The sequence below is a fragment of the Panthera onca genome, chromosome A1, assembly GCF_046562875.1.
Source record: "Panthera onca isolate mPanOnc1 chromosome A1, mPanOnc1 haplotype 2, whole genome shotgun sequence".
Lineage (NCBI taxonomy): Eukaryota > Metazoa > Chordata > Mammalia > Carnivora > Felidae > Panthera > Panthera onca.
Genome location: NC_138339.1, coordinates 126,135,577 through 126,156,271, shown reverse-complemented (window position 1 = coordinate 126,156,271; position 20,695 = coordinate 126,135,577). Strand labels below are relative to the sequence as shown.

The following is a 20,695-nucleotide window of genomic DNA, read 5'->3' as shown; positions in this document are numbered from 1 at the left end:
TCTCTCCTTGCCTGATCACATGCAGGTGTATATTCCATTGAATGCTTTATTACTTGAAACAATGCCCTGTGCATAAATTGCTTGTATTTAATCCTTTCAAATTGTGGAGTGGTTTCTGAGGTTGGGACAGTACCCCCCCTCCACCTTATCCACAAGGGATACATTCCAAGGCCCCCAATAGACACATGAAAATGGCCAGTATGCAAGCCCATATATACTACGTTTTTTCCTATATACATACCTATGATAAAGTTTAGCTTATGAATCGGGCACAGTTAGGATTAGCAACAATAATAATAAAATAGAACAATTAACAATATACTGTAATATATTATGGGATTGTGGTTTCTCTCTCTCAACCTCTCTCAGAATAACTCCTCGTACTGTATTCACCCTTCTTGTGTTGGTAACATGACATGAAAAATGCCTTTGTGGTGAGATAAATGGGGGGAATGACACAGACATTGTGACAAAGCATTAGGCTAGTATTGCTCTTCCACGGATGCCTCAGAAGGAGGACCTCTGCTCCCTGACTATCGTTGACCGCAGGTAACTGAAATATTTAATATTTCTTCTGACCCCAGGGGTGCTCCTCCCAGCTCTTTTATTCCCTGAGTGTCTACTACAAACCAGCCAACCTAAAGCCTGGGCTGTATCTTCACTAAATCCACCAATCTCCCCCCAGCCGATTTCCATCACAACCTCCTCTGTCTTGAGGACCCCTTTGAACTTCTCGGCTCTCTGTTGCAAATGAAGTCAGTTCCTTTGCAAAGAGCTTATGAGCTCCCTGTTTGATGGTCTACTTCCCACCTCAGGCAAAACTGTCTCAGCTGGAGCTCTAGAGCTGGAGGTGGAGACGGTGACAGGCTGCACTCTAAGTGACACTCTTACCCTAGGAGTTGAGTATTCACTGTGTGTGTGTGTGTGTGTATGTGTGTGTGTGTGTGTGTTGCTGTTAGCAGCCTGGGGTCCCCTCAGCCTGCCTCTCCTGCCATGGAGGCACCACCTCATGAGCCAGTCAACAGTGATGAGATCAGTATTCTCTATGCTCAGGGGAGGAGAGCCTCCTTTCCACACATAGGGACTGGGTGGAAGAAGGGAGCCCCCACCTGTCGACCTCATTCAACTGGGACTTAGCTTAAGCAAGGTAGCTGAAGCCTTGCCGTACCCCCTGACTAGGAGCTGGGTGGGGAGGGAGCCCTGTGTTCTTGGGGTGGCAGTCAGAAGTAGAAGTAGAGTCTCTGCCTTGCTGAGCTGGGTGATGAGAAGGTAAGGATGTTCTTGGTTCAAATAACTCAGACTCTAGAATGTAGACTCAGCTTATTTGTCATAAAAAGAACAATTCAGAGAGACAGGGAGGAAAGGAAGAGAACCTTGTATGTGCCAAGCTTATGTGTATATATAGCATTTATAAATTGGATGCATTTCAGAATGAAACCCTATTTTTTTTTTAAATTAATGTTTATTTATTTTTGAGACAGAGGGAGACAGAGCGTGAGCGGGGGAGGGGCAGAGAGAGAGGGAGACACAGAATCCGAAACAGGCTCCAGGCTCCGAGCTGTCAGCACAGAGCCTGATGTGGGGCTTGAACCCACGAACCATGAGATCATGACCTGAGCTGAAGTCGGACACTTAACCAACTGAGCCACCCAGGCGCCCCTGAAATCCTATTTTATAGCTCTGCCTGCTTTGTTTTGTCTCGGCCCCCATGCATGTAAGGCATTCAGTGCAGGCAATAATTCTAGTCCTGTCAGAAACTTAATTCAGGCACAAGACCCCATGTCTCTGATTTCTCATGTAGTTCCCATGAAAGTACTTGTACTCCTCGTCCGTGTGGCCTGATCTTTCTCCTCATGCACTTGGGCCCATGAGGGCTCTTTGCCTTCCTGGGAAGGCTTCTTCCCAGCTCCTGACCTTCCGTTGTCCACAAGGCAGGTAAATATAGAAATATTTGTGGGCTGCACTTATGCTTTGAAAAAAGAGAGAAATAGAGCACAGAGGTTTTAAGCAAGTTGCCAAAGGTCACACAGCTGGGAAGTAATAAAACCAGGAGTTGATGTTAAGAAGTTAGAGTAAGTGCTCTTAACTCCTACCCTGTCTCTGCCTCTCAAGCGTTCAGCCAGCATCAGTTTCCCTTTTTCTCCTTTTATATAATCAACTCAGTACTGGCAATGCGGCCTTGATTTATGTTTGGAGTCATGAAATACCTGACTAGTTCAGGCCATTTCTCCAAATCTCAAAAACGCTTACGCTGGGCTTCTGGAACTTGGCTTCCCATTGCAATCACCTGGGGAGGTTTAAAACACAGTCATACCCGAGCCTCATCCCGGAGATTCTGAGGGTGTCCTTACGGGCTGTGTTGTGGGCACCAGGGTTTATGAAAACTCCGCAGGTTATTCTAATGTGCAGCATCACCGAGAACGCCTGCTCTGATAAACCTGAGCATCAGCTGATTCAACTGGCAAGGACGATTTCACTCCGTCTAACCTGATTTTATTTCCAGGTGTTGATGACGCAAGCAAACATGCGAAATATGTACCAGCTTGGACCCACTCCTCAAGGGGAAGCTGAGGTATGTCACAGTTCCATAACACAGCATCACACACGTGCCAGTAGCTTCCAGATCCCTATTTTTGGCATGTCCTTCTCCACTGGGCCCTTGAAGGGCATGTGTTGGGGTGTCATAGCGCAGTGCTGTGTCTTAGACTATTTATACTACTCCTACAGCTGTTGAAGCTGTCACTGTGTAAATGCCATTGTAATATGAAGGGCTCTCCTTAAAATAGTGCTTTTCTCTTCCGAAGTCCGTGCTAACTAGAATTGTAGGATACACACAGCTCCTGTGCAACGCCAGTAAAGATAAAAACCCACTTACTTATCTCTGTTTTACACCTGCTGGTGCTTCTGGGAAGCCATTCCCCTCCCTAGCAGGGCCAGGGAGATGTTTAGCACTCATAGTTTTCACATTCACAGATAAAATCGCAGTGGAGTAAGCATGCACGAGGGCTTGTGAGAAGACTCAGCCACTCCCAGGAAAGTGACCATCTGTACCCTCCAGAAGGGCTAACCTCCTTTCCAGAAAAGAGCCTGACGTGCAGTCGGGTTCCAGTGAGCAGTGTTTCCCGGGCTGCTATACTTGGAGAGATGGCCATGGAACGCCAGAGCTCAGGATTCACTCACACATCCATTCTACTGACGTGTTCATGCCCCTGAGCACCTGCCCCGGCCTCTACAAGGCCTGGGGCCAGCAGTGAGCAAGGCAGGCATGGCCTCTGCCTCATGGAGTTCACCGCTAATGAGGATGGACGTTTAATGTTTAAAATCAAATAATTATATAACTACAAGTTGCGATAAGTGCCGGGAAAGGGGGGGAAATGGTGCTATGAGAGAAATTAATAGAGGGAATCTTGTTGACACTGGATGGTGAGTGAGGGGCAGGGCAGCCACCCTGGGCCCAAGAGGTGAGTGGGATGTGGCTGGGGGAGGGGGTGAAGGGTATTTCCAGGTAGGGGGCATTATAGGGGAATGCTTAGCACTTTGCTCAAGGGAATTAGCATGACTGGAGGCAGTGGGCAGGGACAGGAAGGATACTAGGAGAAGTGGAAGGGTGAGGGGGATTTGGAATTTTATCCTGAGACCCACGGGAAGCCTTAGGGCAGTTTGAGTGAGGGCCTGGTGGCGGGGGGCACAAGGGGGGGTTACATGACCATTGTGGGTCTTTAGGAGGAGGACACATTGGAGAAGCGCCAGTGGAAGTGAAGTCACCAGAGAGAACGTGAGAGGGGATGGCACACAGCGCCCTCACCCCTCCGATCGACCTTACCCTCCTCTTGCTTGGACCCTGGGGGTGAGGGAACAGCAGGTGCGTCCACTGCACGTTAGCACTTGTGTTTTCTGCGTCTGGAGGAACGAGGCGGCCAGGGTGGAGGTTGGCCGAGTTATCGTGTTGCCCACTCTTCCAGGCCGGCCTCTGGGACACAGCAGGGTGGCAGGTCCTTGGTTTCCACACTGACTTGCAGCATTCTCGTCCTTGGGGACGTGCCGCCTGCTTGTGCTCTTTGGTGGTGAACAAACACAGGAGTGTATTTACCCTCTGCATCTCTCCCATCCATCTCCTTTTTTCCAGCCTCTGCTGACATCTCAGCTCGGGCCCTGACCTCCTTTGACCTGGTTCTCTGCAGTAGACTTCTCTAACTGCCTCCCCACTGGTGTGACGACCTCAGCTATCTCCTGCTAATCAGGCCCTACCTTGAAATCTGACTCATCTTTCCAAGCCATAGCCTTCAGGACACCACTTCCCTGATTTTTCATGGCTTCTCATTGCAGAATGAATTAAACTGAAGGTCTTAACCTTGGCCTTCAAGTTCCCAGAGTGCCTCTGCTCCCACCCCCTGGATGACTGACCACACAGGACCACTCTCTGACCACGGCTTTTGCTCTCCTGTCTCCTGCCTTTGGAATCTGCCCTGCCTGTCAAAACCACGTGATGTTTCCCCTCCGTTAAGGACAAGGGCAAATTCCTCCTGCCGGTTACTTCCGGCCTCAATGTTGATCTTTGCCATGTGCCCTATCCCGCTTGTTCCGTGATCACGTGTACCACAGCTTATTCCTCACTGCTGCCCATCTTAGTCCTGGGGTCACTTGGGGGAGGACCTGTGGCTGCACTTTTCTCCCCTCCTTGCCCCTTCCTCAGGGAGTATTGTCAGCTTAGCAGCGGATCAGAGCTGAGAGACACCGCCATTCCTTACCTCTACATGCTTGTCTTCTTTTTCTTCCTGCTTTGTTTCTTTCAGCGCCAATGTTTTCTTTTAACAGAATGTAGAGCTCCGGGCACTTTTTCTTCTGCCGATGCATCTACAGTGTCCCCTCCTCACTCTCAGCTGCTCGGTTCCTCAGGGATGAGAAGGTAGAGGAGGGCCAGATCCATTTTCACCTGCCTTGCTAATGGCCACAGGTTGGTAGTGCGAGCCAGCTTTTTGTTGACTCAGTTCCACTGAAGGGAGCCAAGAGGTTGTGTGTGTGTGAACCCTGAAGGTTCGCAGGCTCCCCCAGTGGACATGGCCCGAGGCCTCAGCACGTCGTTAACTCATGCAGAAAGTACCCTTCACGAAGTGTCAAACAGCATAGTTGTGGCCTCCAACACTGCAGCTTCGGGTCATATCGCAAGTACCTTTGCCAGGTTTCAGGGACATCACAGCTCTTAAATGTCAAAGAACAGGGGATCGATGCTGCCCTGGACTCAGCCAGGAAAATGTCTGATGACAATCGACAGGCTTGGGGCCACGCTCTACAAAAATTCTGTACGGTCCCCGGAGTCCTGCCTTCTTGCACACACACCTTCTCAATTTCCAAACTCAACTCAAGAATGAGTTACAAAAAGACAGACAACACCAAACATTAATGAAGATTTGGGACAATAGGAATTTTCATACATTGTTGGTGGAGACATACATTGTACAACCACCACTTTGAAAACGGCCTTCTGTTTCATATCCTCTACCCTGTGATCTTAAGCCTTATCCAAGAGGAATGAAAACATGTCCATAGAAAGACTTCTATTTAAACGTACGTAGCAGCCTAAGTGTCTTCAGTAGAAGAATGTATGAAAAAGTACATATTCACAGTGTATTCCTGCAATGAAATACTACCACCTAGCAATAAAAAGGAACACACCAGGGATGAACCCAGAAACCGTATGTTGAGGGAAAGGAGACTCCCATAAAAAGGACACATTGTCAGGTTGTGTGCAATTCATATGAAATTCGAGAACAGACAAAACTAAGATCAGAAAAGTGGTTTCCTCTGAGGGAGCTGAAGGCAGGCATCGACTGGGAGGGGCCATGACAGAACTTTCTGGGATGATGGTAATAATATTCTATATCTCGATAGGGATTTTGGTTACTCAGGTGTTTGCACTTGTCAAAACTCACAGTGGGCACTTAAAACTTGTGCATTTCATTGTTTGCAAGATGCTCATCAAAAGAAACAACTGTACAGATATTCAACTTAGTGGTTTTCATGCTGGAATATCTAGAAGGAAGTATGCTTTTGTTTGCAGTTTGAAACATAAAACATAAGATAAATTGATGGAAAGAGGGATGGAGAGATGGGTGAATGTGTAATACAACAAGTAGAGTGTCACTGCTAGAATTTAGGTGGTGGTTGTGTAGTTTTTCACTATAAAATTCTTTCAGGCTTCAGGTATGAGGCTCGAGTAAGGCTCAGTGTTATGTGCTGCCTTGACATCTGGTTAAATCAAGAGGGCCTCCGATGGCCTTCCCACACGCTTCCCTCCCCACCCTGCTCCTGTGGATAAGGTTCCCTGGCCTAATAACCCTCCTTATCCAGGGCACCAGACGCAGTCCTTGCTTATATCCCTGAGTAGAGGGTTTCAGTTCCTTGCCAGTCCGCAGAATCATTCAACCAAGTCAGTCACATCCTCCCTTGAGGCCAAGGGGCACCCCTTCTTCTCGATGCTACAAAGCTTGCTCCCACAGGCCTGCCTGTTCACTCTTTTCCTGAACGCAGCCCCCCTGTGGCCCTGTATGTCATGTAGTGGCCTCCTTCCCCAGGCTGTATGCATGACTGGTAGATCTTGATCTGTCCAGTGTCAGATGTTCTGTGGTAGGCCATCCCTGTAACCCCAAGGCAGGAATCCCTCCCTCACCGATGGAATGAATAGAAGGCAATTAAAACATGTTGGATGTTTGCAGTTGGCATAAAATGTTGGAAACAACTTACGTGCACAGCAGTGAATGATGTCACAAAGGAGAAAGCACTGCCTCTAACTTTATTAGGGCTTATAGTTGACTTTGGGGAGTTCAAATAGTATTAAATCACACACTGGCCACTTAAATGTGACACACACTGTATCTGTTCTCTGTCATTTAATCCTGACTTGCTCAGGCTCTCATGGTGAGTGAAACAGCATGAGAATCCCGGCATCAGATGCCGTGGCTCGCCACCCTTCAGGGTAGAAAGCCCTCCCTGACTTACAAGCTCACTTACCTTTAGGCAAATCATTTCCCCTCTCTGGGCCTCTGTGCTTTGTCTGTAACAATTAGGGGTTGCCACAATTCACCTTTCCAGCCCTACCAGTTTAGAGATAAGTAATTTTAGAATTAGCATAAACTACTGCACTTATAATTACCTTATGACGGGAAAAAGGAAAGAGGCATCCTATCTTTGCGTTCTGCCACATTTGAGAAACAGTTTATTCTCATGCCGACACGGCCCCTCATGTCCACCTAAACAGGAGCCACCAAAGAGCAGGAATTTAACTGGTTGCCTGTTTGAATCGTCTGGTTTTGAGAATTTGCTCATTCGGGTCAGCGGCATTTGTCGTTGTTACACTAATAGTTCCCATTGTGAATCACACAGTCAGATACTTCAACCCAGCTTCCTTCTGGGCAGTCGTTCAGAGGCGAGCCACTGAAGCCTCTCTAGCTCACAGAGAGGTTAGTGAGAGGATTTCATACAGGGACAGGCCACATCCGTGCAATGTAGCTGAGTGTGTGACTAAGCAACCTGGAACGTGTGGACAAAATTGTCACCCAGAGCCAGGACTGAATCGCCGCATGCCTGCAGCGATAACAGCTCTGTCCTTTTATTCTTCGCAGGCTTCAGCTCTCAGAAGATGAGTGAAAGATGATGGCTGATCTGGAGCATCTTCGCTGAGGACAAAACGAGATAGATGACGCTTTGGAGACATCTTTTGGGGGGTACATGAAAATCTGTCTGATTCTTCATTCTGGGAGACTGTCCTGAGCACTGTAGGGTGTCTAGAAGCATCCCTGGTCTCTTGCCCATAGATGCCAGCAGTGTCACCCTAGCCATGAATCAAAAACGTCTCCAAACATGGTCAGTCTCTCCCCGTTGAGAAGTGCTGGTCTAAAGCTAGGCATTCGTGAACAGTTTGGGTAGGGTGAGGGAAGGAACCGATGTTCCACCAGCCTGACCTCAGATGACATTGAGAAAAGCTTAGTTTCCAAATACTGCCCTCAGGTTGGCACACATTTTGTTTTAAATTGTGCTTAAATGTGGGGCACCTCGGTGGCCCAGTCGGTTAAGCATCCAACTCTTGATTTCAGCTCAGGTCATGATCTCACGGTTTGTGGGTTCAAGTCCGTCCCACATCGGGCTCTGTGCTGACAGCGTGGAGCCTGCTTGGGAATCTCTCTCTCCCTCTCTTTCTCTGCCCCTCATTCGCTCACATATGTCCATGTGCACTTTCTCTCTCCCCGAAATAAATGTTTTTAAACATTGTGCTAAAATACATGCTGCGTCATTTACCATCTCCCTAAGTTTACACTTCAGTTTTGTGGATCTATTCACACTGTTGTACAACCAATCCCCAAAACTTTTCCATCTTCCCAAACTGAAACTATACAACCCCCCCCATTTCCCCCTCCCCCCAGCCCCTGGCAATCATCATTCTACTGTCTGTCCTTGTGAATTTGACTACTCTAGATACCTCCCATAATTGGAATCATACAGTATTTGTCTTTTTGTGATTTATTTCACTTCACGTAATTCCCTCAAGGTTTATCCATATTGTAGTCTGTGCCAGAATTTTCTTTCTTCCTAAGGCTGAATATTCAACTGTGTATATGTATCACATTTTGTTTATGTATTTTTTTATTTTGAGAGAGAGAGAGAGAAAGTGGAGGAGGGGCAGAGAGAGGGAGAGAGAGAGAGAGAGAGAGAGAGAGAGAGAATCTAAGCAGGCTCTGCACTGTCGGCACGGAGGCTGATGTGAGGCCCAAGCTCACAAAGGTGAGATCATCGCGTTTTGTTTGTATATTCATTCGCTGATGGACACTTGGGTTACTTCCATCTTTTGGCAATTGTAAATAGTGCTGCTGTGAACATGGCTGAGCAGATATGTCTTCAACGCCCTCCTTTCAATTCTTTGTGGCATATACCCAGAGGTGGAATTGCTGGGTCATATGGTAAGTCTTTTTTTTTTTTTTCTTTAAATTTTACTTACTTATCTTTGAGAGACCTGAGAGGAGGGGCAGAGAGAGAAGGAGACAGAATCTGAAGCAGGCTCTGCACTGACAGACCTCAAACCCACGATCTGTGAGATTGTGACCTGAGCGGAAGTCGGACACTCAACCAGCTGAGCCACCCAGGCGCATCTCATATGGTAATTCTATTTTTAATTTTCTGAGGAGCTGCCATACTGCTTTTCATAGTGGCTGCTGTACCAATTTACATTCACCACAACAGTGCCCAAGGGTCCAATTTCTTCACTTCCTAGCCAACACTTGCTATTATCTGTTTCTTTTCTTTTCTTTTCTTTTCTTTTTTTTTTGCAATATCCATCCTAATGGATGTGAAGTGATATCTCATTTGATTTCAATTTATGTTTCCCTGATGATTAGTAACGTTGAGCATCTTTGCACATGCTGGTTAGCCTAAATATCTTTGGAGAAATGTCTATTCGAATCCTTTGCCCATTTAAAAAAAATTGGTTATTTCGTTGTTGTTGTTGTTGCAGAGTTGTAGGGGTTCTTTATATATTCTAGATACTAACCCCCTTATTAGCTACATGATTTGCAAATATTTTTTTCTCATTTAATAGGTTGCCTTTTTACTCTGGTAATTGTGTTTTTTGATGCACAGTAAGTTTTTAATTTTGATCTAGTCCAGTTTATTTTTATTCTTATTGCCTATGTTCTTGGTGTCATAGCCAAGAAATCTTTGCCAAATCTGGTACTGTGAATTTTTCTCCTGCGCTTTCTCCTAAGAACTTTAGTTTCAGGTCTTATATTTAGGCCTTTGATACATTTTGTGGTACACACTTTTATACTTAATACTATTCTCTTTTTAAAATTTTTAAATTTTTTTAAACTTTATTTTTGAGAGAGAGAGAGGGGGGGGAAGAGTGCAAGCAGAGGAGAGGCAGAGAGAGAGGGAGACACAGAATGTGAAGCAGGCTCCAGGCTCTGAGCTGTCAGCACAGAACCTGACACGGGGCTTGAACTCACAGACTGTGAGATCATGCCCTGAGCTGAAGTCGGACGCCTAACCAACTGAGCCACCCAAGTGCCCCTATAATTAGTACTATTCTGTGCTGTAGTTCCCTGCAACCTGAGAGCCAGACCTCACTTGATCGCCATGGTTACAACAATAAGCTAACTTGCCCAGGCTCTTTCTTCCTTTGCTGCAACTTCCTGTAAAGTCCCTGCAATATTCCTGGGAGTACCATGGGGGGCCTCACATGTGTACTCTGGCAAGTTCAGTCAGCCACTGTAGGTAACTGACACAAACCATTGTCCCTTTTGACTGGGTACCACCAGCCCACTGAATGCTACTGCCTCGTCCAGACCTCTCTGCCATCTCCTGCCGGGTTTGCCTCTACTTTTCCATTAAACACAGTCATTTTCCATCATCCACTGCTGCCACTTTCACCAACTCGCATGGGACCATCAGCACCATGAACTCTTGAGGTGCCAGAGATGTGGTAGTCTGGGTTGACGGGGGGAGCATCTCTGCACTGTCCTAGGGTGGTAACTTGTCTTAAAAAAGCTACCCACTTTGGGTTTTGTTTTTGTTTTATTTTAGCAATATAGTGCTTTCACTATTTGCTGACAGTGTCCTCTCTCTTTAAAACCCAGACGTGAATGTGTGAGGGTGAGGCCAGACTCAGGACATTAAGTGGTAGTGCAGCGCCCCACTCCAGTGACAGAGCTTGATCACTGGGCAAAGCTCGTGGAGCCTGGCTCCACTTTCCCTCTGGATGAGGGTTTTTGCAGAAGGACCTTCAGTTCCTCGTACAAATGGACTTTTGTCCCCCTGTCAGTACCCCAGCTAACTGTTCCACGAGGACCCCACCTGAATTATATTAGAGCAGTTGTGAACTCAGGAGAGCAGCCTCACTGCCGTGCTGACGATTTGCCCTGAGTCAGGCGCGGCCCTGCACAAAGCCCCAGGGCAGGTGTTCCCAAGCAGGTACATAAATTTCATCTCTTTGGCGCTTAGGAAGAATCTCTATTCTTTATTTAGAAGAGTTATTTATCATATGCCATCCAATATTGATGAGTTAATTTGAATCCCACAATGAAACAAAATACAATATCTAACTGGAAAACATCAGTAATCCTTCCATTATGCATCACTATTGACATACTTGTTAATTTCCCTCTAATTGCAGTCTTACCACTGAAACATTGGCATCTGTGTGGCAGTTATTCAAAGTGCCCCAACGTAAGGGGGATGGGAAAACAGCACAAAATAAGCCAGTAGTAGAGCCGGGGGGGGGGGGGGGGTGGGGAGGGGAGAAGGAAGTAGGAATTGCAGCATGTGGCGGCCAGCACCTGTTAGGCATGTAGAAGGGTCGAGTGGCACCAACAGCTACTAGAACTTTGCCCGTGTTGGACAGGAAAAGTGATTTTTCTTTGTGCGGAAAGCTCTCGTTGAACTTGTGAATAGGTTTTCTAAAGTTATATATGTAATTAATAGCTACATCGTTAGTTAGAGAGGTGTAGTGAGGATTGAAATGAGATGCTGCAAGGAAAGCAGGCAACACAGTCCCTGGTTTTTAACTCAGAAAACGGTGGCTTAAGAAAAACCTTTCTATTTCCTTTTACAATGGACACTGAGAGCACAGTGTGCTTTGGGAGAAAGAAAAAAGGCTTTGGAGCCCACAGTTGTGAACCAGCAGCACTGCTTAATAGTTATTCTTCAATTACCCTGGGAGCCTCATCTGCCTCATCTGTAAAATGGAGGCACCACCACCTTCAAAGAGTTGCCGCAAAGGTTAAGTGACATAGTGCAGTGCCTAGCAGAATATCTGGTTCATTACCATCATCATGTAGCTGTAACAACAGTTGGTGTTGATTGAATGCCAACTGTATGCCCGACACCTGGCTTAATATTCTAAGTAGGTGCTTTTATTATATCTGTTTTATTATATCTGATGAGGAGCTGGAATTCTGGCAGGCTGAGTGACTCGCCTAAGGTCACATAACTAAAAACACTCATTTTTTCATTGAAGCCATAATCAATTTGATGCTTAAGCACATGAGTTAACCAGTCTGCCATGTTGACTCGTCCCTTTGTTTTGGGACTTTCTCCAGGTATGCTCAGTGGCTTGGGACTAGCTAGAATTCAGACAGGAAGGCTAACTGAGGGCAGGGATGGGTAAGACAGAAGTTAATAGTGCTGGAGCACTCTGAGAAGTGGAATGACTATGGACAAGGTGGGGGCTGTGTGTTGAGGAGGCAGGAAGGGATGCTAGAAAATCAATGTGAAGGCAAATGAGAGTAATGGACCGAGGAAACTGAGCAAGTCAGATGATGAGAAGGCAAGAGAAATTCCCCACCCATCTACCCAAGAGGTCTCTTCTGCAAGCAACTGTGGACCCATGGTCTCCAAAGTCTCCTAAGAGAAAAATGGAAACGCAAGCTTGTGTTGTGATGACTAGATTCTAACACTCTGGTACTTGCGGGAATGAAATCACACCAGGAAGAAGAAAACCATGAAAATCCAGCCTCACTCACACTATAGAGACCCTTGTCTAAAAACTTTCATGGTAAAAAAAAAAAAATGCATGGTTGAGGATCTTAAGACCATAGGAAAAAGAGTTAAGAGGACCAATGTCACAGAAAACTCTGCAAACACCCTTATAAAACTTCCACATTCATCAATGTGAAATAAATCTAACCCAACCCAATAAAAAGAATATCAACTTCATCTAATACATTTTAAATTAACAGTAATCACTACTATGCAATTAATTTATGTGGCATGGAAAAATTTTAATATGACCCTTCCTTAAAGCTTCAGAAGAGTGTCTGGGAATTCATTATGCTTCCTCACAGACACCATATCATTTTTTTCTATTTGATTATTAACCCAAATGTCTGATTCCTTTTTGATGAGATGACTCAGACTTCTTGACTCCCATCTTCCTGGTCTTGTTGCAGTGTTAGGGAGTGAGCTGGATGCACAGCATACCCATCAGTATGCTCTTAGAGATTTGTACTCATCTCTCTTCCCAGGAGACATCAGGACATAGGTCTGAGCTTCGGTTGGCTTCCTTCAGTTTTTTTTCTGTCCTCCCAAGTCTTTACCAAAAACCTCCATTCCACTTCTCTCTTTTCTGTTCCCAAACCCTAATCTCTCTTTTCCATGATAACAGCTAATAGGAGTGACTCATCTGCTCCGACCAAAGTGCTTATGGATGGATCAAAGTTGACCCAAACAAAGCTCTGTGCTTTAGTATTTCAAGCATAGGATATGCATGTGGTTTAGAAAGGGTCATAACCTGGTGCTTTAAAGTCAGATTCGGAGTCTGAGTGTTTTCATATTTTTCCCTGGTAAAAAGTTTCCCTACTTTAGGGATGTCCAGTGAGCTCTCCCTCACATAAAGCTGTAAAGTTCAGTTCTGTCCAGCTGTCTTACTGTGGAGCCTCACGAAGACTAACGTCCCCCCATTAGAACTGTATGTGACATTGATTGACATAATACTGTTAATACCCCCAGAAAATGGAAAGAAAATTCACAATGTCATTTGATGCCAGTGGAAACAATGAGAATGGGTGCTTGCCTACAAATTAACTGAAAATATTTCACTGATGACCAATGTCGACAAGAATGTATTAACACAGGCACTGATAGACAACTGGTGAAATTTTAAGTTGGTACCATACTGGGCAGTATGTTCCAAGAGCATTTAATGTTGATTTTATATGTGCAAACAGCTTCTAACTTAAATTTGGATTCTTGTGTGTCTCTCTCTGTTGGAGAGACAGCACTCCGCTGTCACAAGGAGAGTGATAATTTAAAAAAAACTTTTTAATCTTTATTTTTGAGAGAGAGAGAGAGAGAAGAGAGAGAGGGAGGGAGGGAGAGAAACAGAGTGGAAGCAGGGGAGCAATAGAGAGAGGAGACACAAGATCCGAAGCAGGCTCCAGGATCCGAGCTGTCAGCACTGAGCCGGACGCGGGGCTCAAACCCACGCTCCATGAGTTCATGACCCAAGCCCAAGTTGGACGCTCAACCCACTGAGCCACCCAGGCACACCAAGAGAGTGATATTTTTCAGTGGAAATTCAACAATTAGCCCTGAGTATACTTCAGGGTACAAAAGCTGGAATGGTAGGAATTTGTCCCTGAGAGGCAGTTCTCCTGCTTAAAATCAGGTCCCTGAACCCGTAAGTCTGAATGAAGGCCAGACATGGACTATTGGGTTCACCTGAGCTAAGTGAGTGTTCCCCGGGAGGAGGCCTGTTGACAGCGATGCAGCTGAGGATCCTCTGTAAGACCCTGACCGACTGCTCCCACTTCGTTCCAACAGCAACAGAGAACGGAGGTCCCTTTTTGAGAAGACCCGAGACAATGATGCGCTTCCACGCCAGAATGGGAAGAAATGGTCCAAGAGAGCAAAACAGAAGTAAGAGCAAAAGTGAAGGGGAGCAGTGGGCTTGACGTCCATTTTGATATCACTGAGGCCCGGGTAAGTGACTTAGGGTATAGGTGACAGTAGAAGTGACATGATGGTCCTAAGGTAGTCAACCTTTTGGAACAAAGGTGATTTTAGGAAAACGAATACAACTGAGTTTGGGGCTCTGTTAAGATTGGGAAGGTTATACCTCGTCTTTCCACTTATCTGCACTGTCCTTTTCACAAGGAAGAGTGTAGTCATATCATATTTGAGTAATTTAAAAAACAAACACTTGAAGTACATGTCAACATGCGAAAAGTTAATATAATATAGGCGATGGACATTTTCTTCTTTCTACGCCTCTGGATTTTTCAAATTCTAGAGATAGATGTTCTGTTACTCTTTTCCTATTCTGCTATAGCAATTCTTACATCATTTATTGAGTGCTGTGTATGTGTCAAAGACTCTACTTGTACATGCATCATTTCATTTAATTCTAATAACACTCCTGTCAGGTACAGACTGCTTTCATCTATTTGCAGATAAAGAAACTGAGGCTTGGAGGATTTATGTACTTGCCCACAGTCTTTCATTAAAGAATGGCTAAGCTGAGATTCAAGTCTCTATCTGTGACTCCAGAACCTACAACCATAACCAATATGCTATAGAGCTTCCAGGTCTTGTGAAATGGCAATTGCTCTTTCTGGAGTCTTTGTTGGGAAAACAGAAAGCCAGGAAAAGATTTGTGCCCATGTATATGCATTGCAATATTTCTTTATAATAGCTGAAGTTTGGGGAGGGGGTTAAATAAATACATGCTCATGACAGACCCCCTATGCAGCTCTGAAAGTGTTTTCAGATTAAGAATATTTACTATCATGCAGGACAAATATTTACCAACATGTTAATCATAAGAAAGCAGAGTATAAACGTGCACATAGAGGGGCACCTGGGTAGCTCAGTTGGTTAAGCGTCTGACTCTTGATTTCGAGTCAGGCCATGAGCTCATGGTTATGAGATGGAGACCTGCATTGGCCTCAACATGGAGTGTGGAGCCTACTTGGGATTCTGTCCCCCTGCCCCTTCCCTTCCCCTGCTTGTGTGCATGCCCTCTCTCTCTCTGTCTTTTTCTCTCTCAAAATAAATAAATAAACTTAAAAATTAAAAAAAGGAAAGAAAACAGCCTAGTAAGGTTTCCAGCTTTGCCTTGTATAAAGAGAAGGGTTACTTACCTACTGCTTTACATAGAATTTTGGAATCATTTCTGGTCCATTACTGAGGTGGGGGTCGGGTAGAACAAAAGGAGACAAGAATTGATGTCATTGAAAGAAGAAACTTCAAGGAGGCGTAAGGTAGAGCCTCTTGGCTGACAGGAGGTATAACCCTCGAATTGGATGCTGTTGAGAAAAGGGATTTCGGACCCTGGCAGTTTCAAAGAGGAAACTAACACACTATCTTTCTTGGCGAGCTTAGCAAGTCAGAGGCCTAGATTTCACAATCCCTGAGGAATCTGATCCAAGTCTTAAAGGCTCAAGCGTGATTACTGGGAAAGCGATTTGCTTTCATGCCTCCTTCACATCACCTCCGTGGCCAGTCTAGTCTTCAGCACCCTCTATCTGTCCCAGATTATTTGGGAGCACAGTAACTGTGCAGAATTTGGCTGCTTGAATTGTACAGAAACAATTTAAGGGAAATTGATCCTTCGATTCCTGGTGAATTGCTTAGATCTCTCATAACATGCCATCTTACCTTTAGGCTATTTACAGAAACATTGATGAAGCTTACTTTCATTCTCTAGGTTTTTAAAAAAAAACAGTTAAAAATAGAGTTTCTGGTCCTTTTTTTTTTTTTTTTTTTTTTTTTTCAGAAAGGAAATAAGTAGTTTTCATTCAAGGAACACTGAAAGTGTGTAGCAGTTTAATTAGCTACTAAAAACTATTAAAGATTAACAATCGGTGTGCTACTTCAGAGATGAAAAAGATGTGGGAAGTTAACTACGAACACTACACCAAGTATTATCAAGATGGAGGGAAATGCATGTACTTTCAATGCTATGAGTTATAAAAGCAATCTTATCAGCACAAATGGTATAGCAGTGAAATATAGAGTATAATTTTTTAAAAGTATAATTTAGCTAAATGTGCTGTGTCGAAATTGTGAAATTCCTGAATGATATGGTTTGAAGAAAACAAACTGACAAGAACCTTGATATATTGAATCGAAGCCACACACTGTATTAATTAAGATGATTTTAAGTGCAACAAATATTAATGCCAACTGGCTTTAAAAAAAAAGGGACGTACTGATCTTGCATAACAGATCAAGCGGTAAGGCAGGATTCAGGGTTGGTGGAGTTGAAGGTCGACCATATCATGGTGGGGTTGTGTTTTTTTCCATTCATCTGGACTGCCATTCGCAACATCAGATTCTTTCTAAGGCTGGTCTGTCTCATGGTTCTGTGTTGGCTGTCAGCTACAGCTGGAGAAGCGAGCTTCCCGGGTAATCTCCATTGAATTGTGGAATGCTAGTCCTTTCCTTCACTTGGACGGACAAAGTCCACACATGTACCCCCTCCTGAATTTCCTGAGCCATAACACCTGCACAGGACATGCCATGTACTTCTTTGTTAACTAATCATAATCTACCCCCAGGCTTATAGGATGGAGCCAGTTAGTTTACTGTGTGTTATGAGGAGAAGGGTGGATAACCAAATAAAATTGTGATTGTGTTGGGAAGGAAAGAAGGGGAAATGGCTGCTTAGTGAGAAAACAGTGGTGTTCACCACAATAATCTTGTGGTTCCCATTGTATGTACCCACCTGTCTTCTCACACATACACTTCGGCAAGCTAGACACATACATGAAAAACTCACTCACATGCTCAGTCTCATCCAGCTGAGCTGGATGTCCAGCCCCAACTCCAAGATCTCCGGATGATGGACAGCATCTCCCCTCAGATCTGAATGATCTGGTGAGAGAGAATCAGGGAGAGATTTGGGCTTTGTGGGTTGAGCTTACACAATTTGGGAGTCCTTATTTAAGAAAAATACTAAATTATAAATACAGATTTAGGCATACAAATGCACTATTTACCCAGAATGAGAAAAAAACGTAAGAAATCATGAAATGTAAAAGGTTGCCATATACCCCAAGTATCAAAAAATAGAGCAAAAATAAAAATAATATACTATTGTATAATGAATATGTTTATTAAGTGCCTAACTCAATTATTTTACTACATTTTGTCTCTTTCTTTAATCATCTAGTCATATGACAATGATTTCATGATTCAATGATTATAGAGATAATAGAAGGATAATGCCCCTTTATTTTTTCATTTGAAAGTTTAGAAAACTTCTTTCACCTTTGGAACTTTTTCTCTTATTTGTAATATCACAACTGTAACACCCTTCACTTTTTCTTATTCAGGTAGATCTTTCTGCTTTGAGATGAACTGCTGTAGTATATCCTGCTGCTGGACAGAAGTGGTAAGAACCTTCTGCCCAGGCAGTGGAATGACTCTTTGGCCAGCCAACTTGACATTCATTGATTCTCCTATCGGGACGATGTTCCTGTTCAATTTCCTCCATAGTCACCCCTGACATATTTACTGGGAGATGAAATGTGATCCTTTTGGGAAGCACAGCTTTTGTGATCCACTTCCTAATGTAACAAATACCAAGGTCAAGGCTTAGGGGTTAGGCATGTAGGCTATTGTCAGACAACCCGGGGCTTTCTTTGGCAATAGAGGTCCCTTAAAAACTTAGGAGTTTCATCTCTTTGCTTCTAGGAATTTCACTGGGCACTCAGGTACCCAGAGTTAGGTGTCTTCTCTGCCTCTGTGCCATGTTCACTCCCCTGGCATAAAGTTTAACTTCCTCACCTTGGGTTATTTCAAGCATTGGATCATTTGCAAAAGCAGCAACAATAATCCTCTCCTTGACCCCATACTTCATTCTAGATACAGCTTCCCAGGGAACAGGGAGTACTTACAAGAAGGTGGCAGAAAGAGGCCTGTGACAACAGGCTCATCTTTCCCCTCAGTGTTGTCTGTTTCTCAGTCTTCTGCATCTTCCACGTCTAACTGTAGCTTGGGTGGACAACACAGCCTTTCTGACCTTGAACATCTCCAGATTCTTGGCCCTGCATTCAACTTGGATTTTAGGGCAAGAGCACAAAAGGCCTCCTTTTAATAAACCTGTGTGGTTTTCTCTCTCTGCTTTTGGAGTTCAGTTAAGCCTAAACTTACCTCTTATAAGACCTTGCTGATGGCTAAAAGAAGTGGTTAAAAGCATACCAACAGCCTGCATTTTTCTACCACTTCTCCTAACGAATCAGCCCCCTCTGGCACATCGTCTCTGCCCTAAAGTATAATCAGCTGCATTTCAGTACATTGTTCCCCAGCTGTATCACTAGAGTAAGTCATTTGCTAAATGGGGGTAACAGACCCTCCTAACTGATAGACATAGAGGACTGGGCCATGCTGGGAGTGACTTTGGTCTGCTATGCAAATCTGTGCTGGCTGTTTCTATTAGGATTACCTTGGGCTGCAAGTAACAATAAAACAGAGCAAAGGTGGCTTACATCTGTAAGGATATTTATTATGTACAGCAAATGACAAGTCTGGGGACAAGTGATCCCAGGGTTGACTGAGAGGACTGGCAGTGACAGGAAGGGCTCTGTGTCTACACCCTGAGATGCTCTTGGCCTTTCACTAAGAGTGACAAGATGATCACTGAAATGTTAAGCAACACGTTCTGAGGTGATGGCATCCCAGGCAGGCAATAAGGGCAAGGGTGGCAAGGGGGCTATTCCTCCTGCAATACTCTTTCTTTTATTATGAAAGAGAAGGTCCCTCAGCAGATGTCCCCTCAGTCTCACTGGCCAGACTGGGACACATACCCTTGTCCAGCACAATCACCGGTGGAGACGACTGGGATTACCTGGCCAGCTTAAACCACGCCCCCCAGGATGTGAAAATGTCACTCTTCTCCAAGTCTTCTGCTGCCCACCTGCTACCAACAAAATACAGCTCTGTTTGCAAGGAAGATGGAGAGGTGGCTGAGGGAAGGGCGTCTGCCACAGAGCTCTAGAGGGGAAGTCCCTGAGGTGTGGAGGAGCAAATGTCAGCTGTCTGTGGAAGCCTTCTGGAGGCACGCTGAGTAAGGATTTATGACCTGCGTCAAATTTCTGATCCACTGCTTGAGAGGCCTTAGCGTGAGGTGAAGACAGCAGAAGAGAAAAACAACTCTGCAAGAAAGGGAAAGGGCAGAGCAAAGGGGTGGGACATTAGGGAATAAAGATGGAAAGGGAAATGGGAAATCGGAGCGCACAGGGAGGCCAGAGTGAGACTTTTTGTGACTGTTGCTTTCATAGGGGAAGGATTATGAAGAGTCTTAGCAACTTCTTCTGGGGAAGAAGAGGGATGTCGGGGCTGAGGAAACCCAAAGGCAGAAAGCCTGTGGGCGGGGTTCAGGCCAGGCTTGGGGAGGGGTGGGGGATCTGAACCTTGTACAGTTGGAAGGGACTTCTTTAAGAAAACGTAAAAAACAAAAAGTACAAAATGCATAAAATTAGGTTTCAAAGCGAACCTTCATTTAGAGTGTAGAAAGAAACCCAACTTAAAGTTGTAACTTAAGTTTGTAACTTACAACTAAAGTTTGTAACTTAAAGTTACAAACTTTAAGACTATGACAGAAATTCAGAAAAACGACATTGTTTTTATTAGCTGGCTGACACGCCCCTTTAATCATCTTTCCTGCAAGTTTTACCCATACACTCAATACCCCTTCATATTAAGGACGACGTGGCACTGTTTTTTATAACGAGCACAGAAGGATAATTCAGTCACAGAGGAGCACAGCCGGTGACAAAGAGTATTCTTCATTCTGGTTGGGATGCATGAGGCATGTGACCTCACCCTCACATGTCCTCATGGCTGGGCGCACCGCTTTCAGGCCTGTGTCCCACAAACGTGGGCCTCCCGTTAAACTCGCCTCCACGCAGTTCCATTCAGAAAAGGGAAAAACATTGCACTGCCTAGTTATCATTCCATTTGGGCTATACTCCTGACAGGAAAGAACTTCCGTTTTGACAAGGTGTCCCTGAGAGTGAAGTCCTCCGCTTAGGGTTTTACGCATCTGACAAAGGCATTTTCCCGGGACCGGCTTCTGGCTCTGGATTTTCCACCCCGCTTCCCCTCCGCTCTTGCTGCACATGCCGTTCCAGGCCCCCGCGGCCTGCGTCTGTGCCCGTGGTCTGCACCTCTGCCATGCAGTGAGGCCAGGTGAGTCGGCAGGGCACAG

The 20,695-nt window shown here is 45.0% G+C and overlaps 1 long non-coding RNA gene across 2 annotated transcripts; it reads left to right on the top strand.

Moving 5' to 3' along the window:
• The first annotated feature begins 405 nt into the window (after positions 1-405).
• LOC132681511 (uncharacterized) lies at positions 406-18,917 on the top strand. 2 transcript variants are annotated; one of them, XR_009611083.3, is made up of 6 exons: positions 406-549; positions 2,504-2,572; positions 7,620-7,721; positions 9,003-9,148; positions 14,305-14,463; positions 17,820-18,917. It is a non-coding gene; the product is annotated as an uncharacterized LOC132681511 (long non-coding RNA). The 2 variants fall into 2 exon arrangements; XR_009611084.3 differs by lacking the exon at positions 9,003-9,148 and having other exon boundaries at positions 416-549.
• The last annotated feature ends 1,778 nt before the right edge of the window (positions 18,918-20,695 follow it).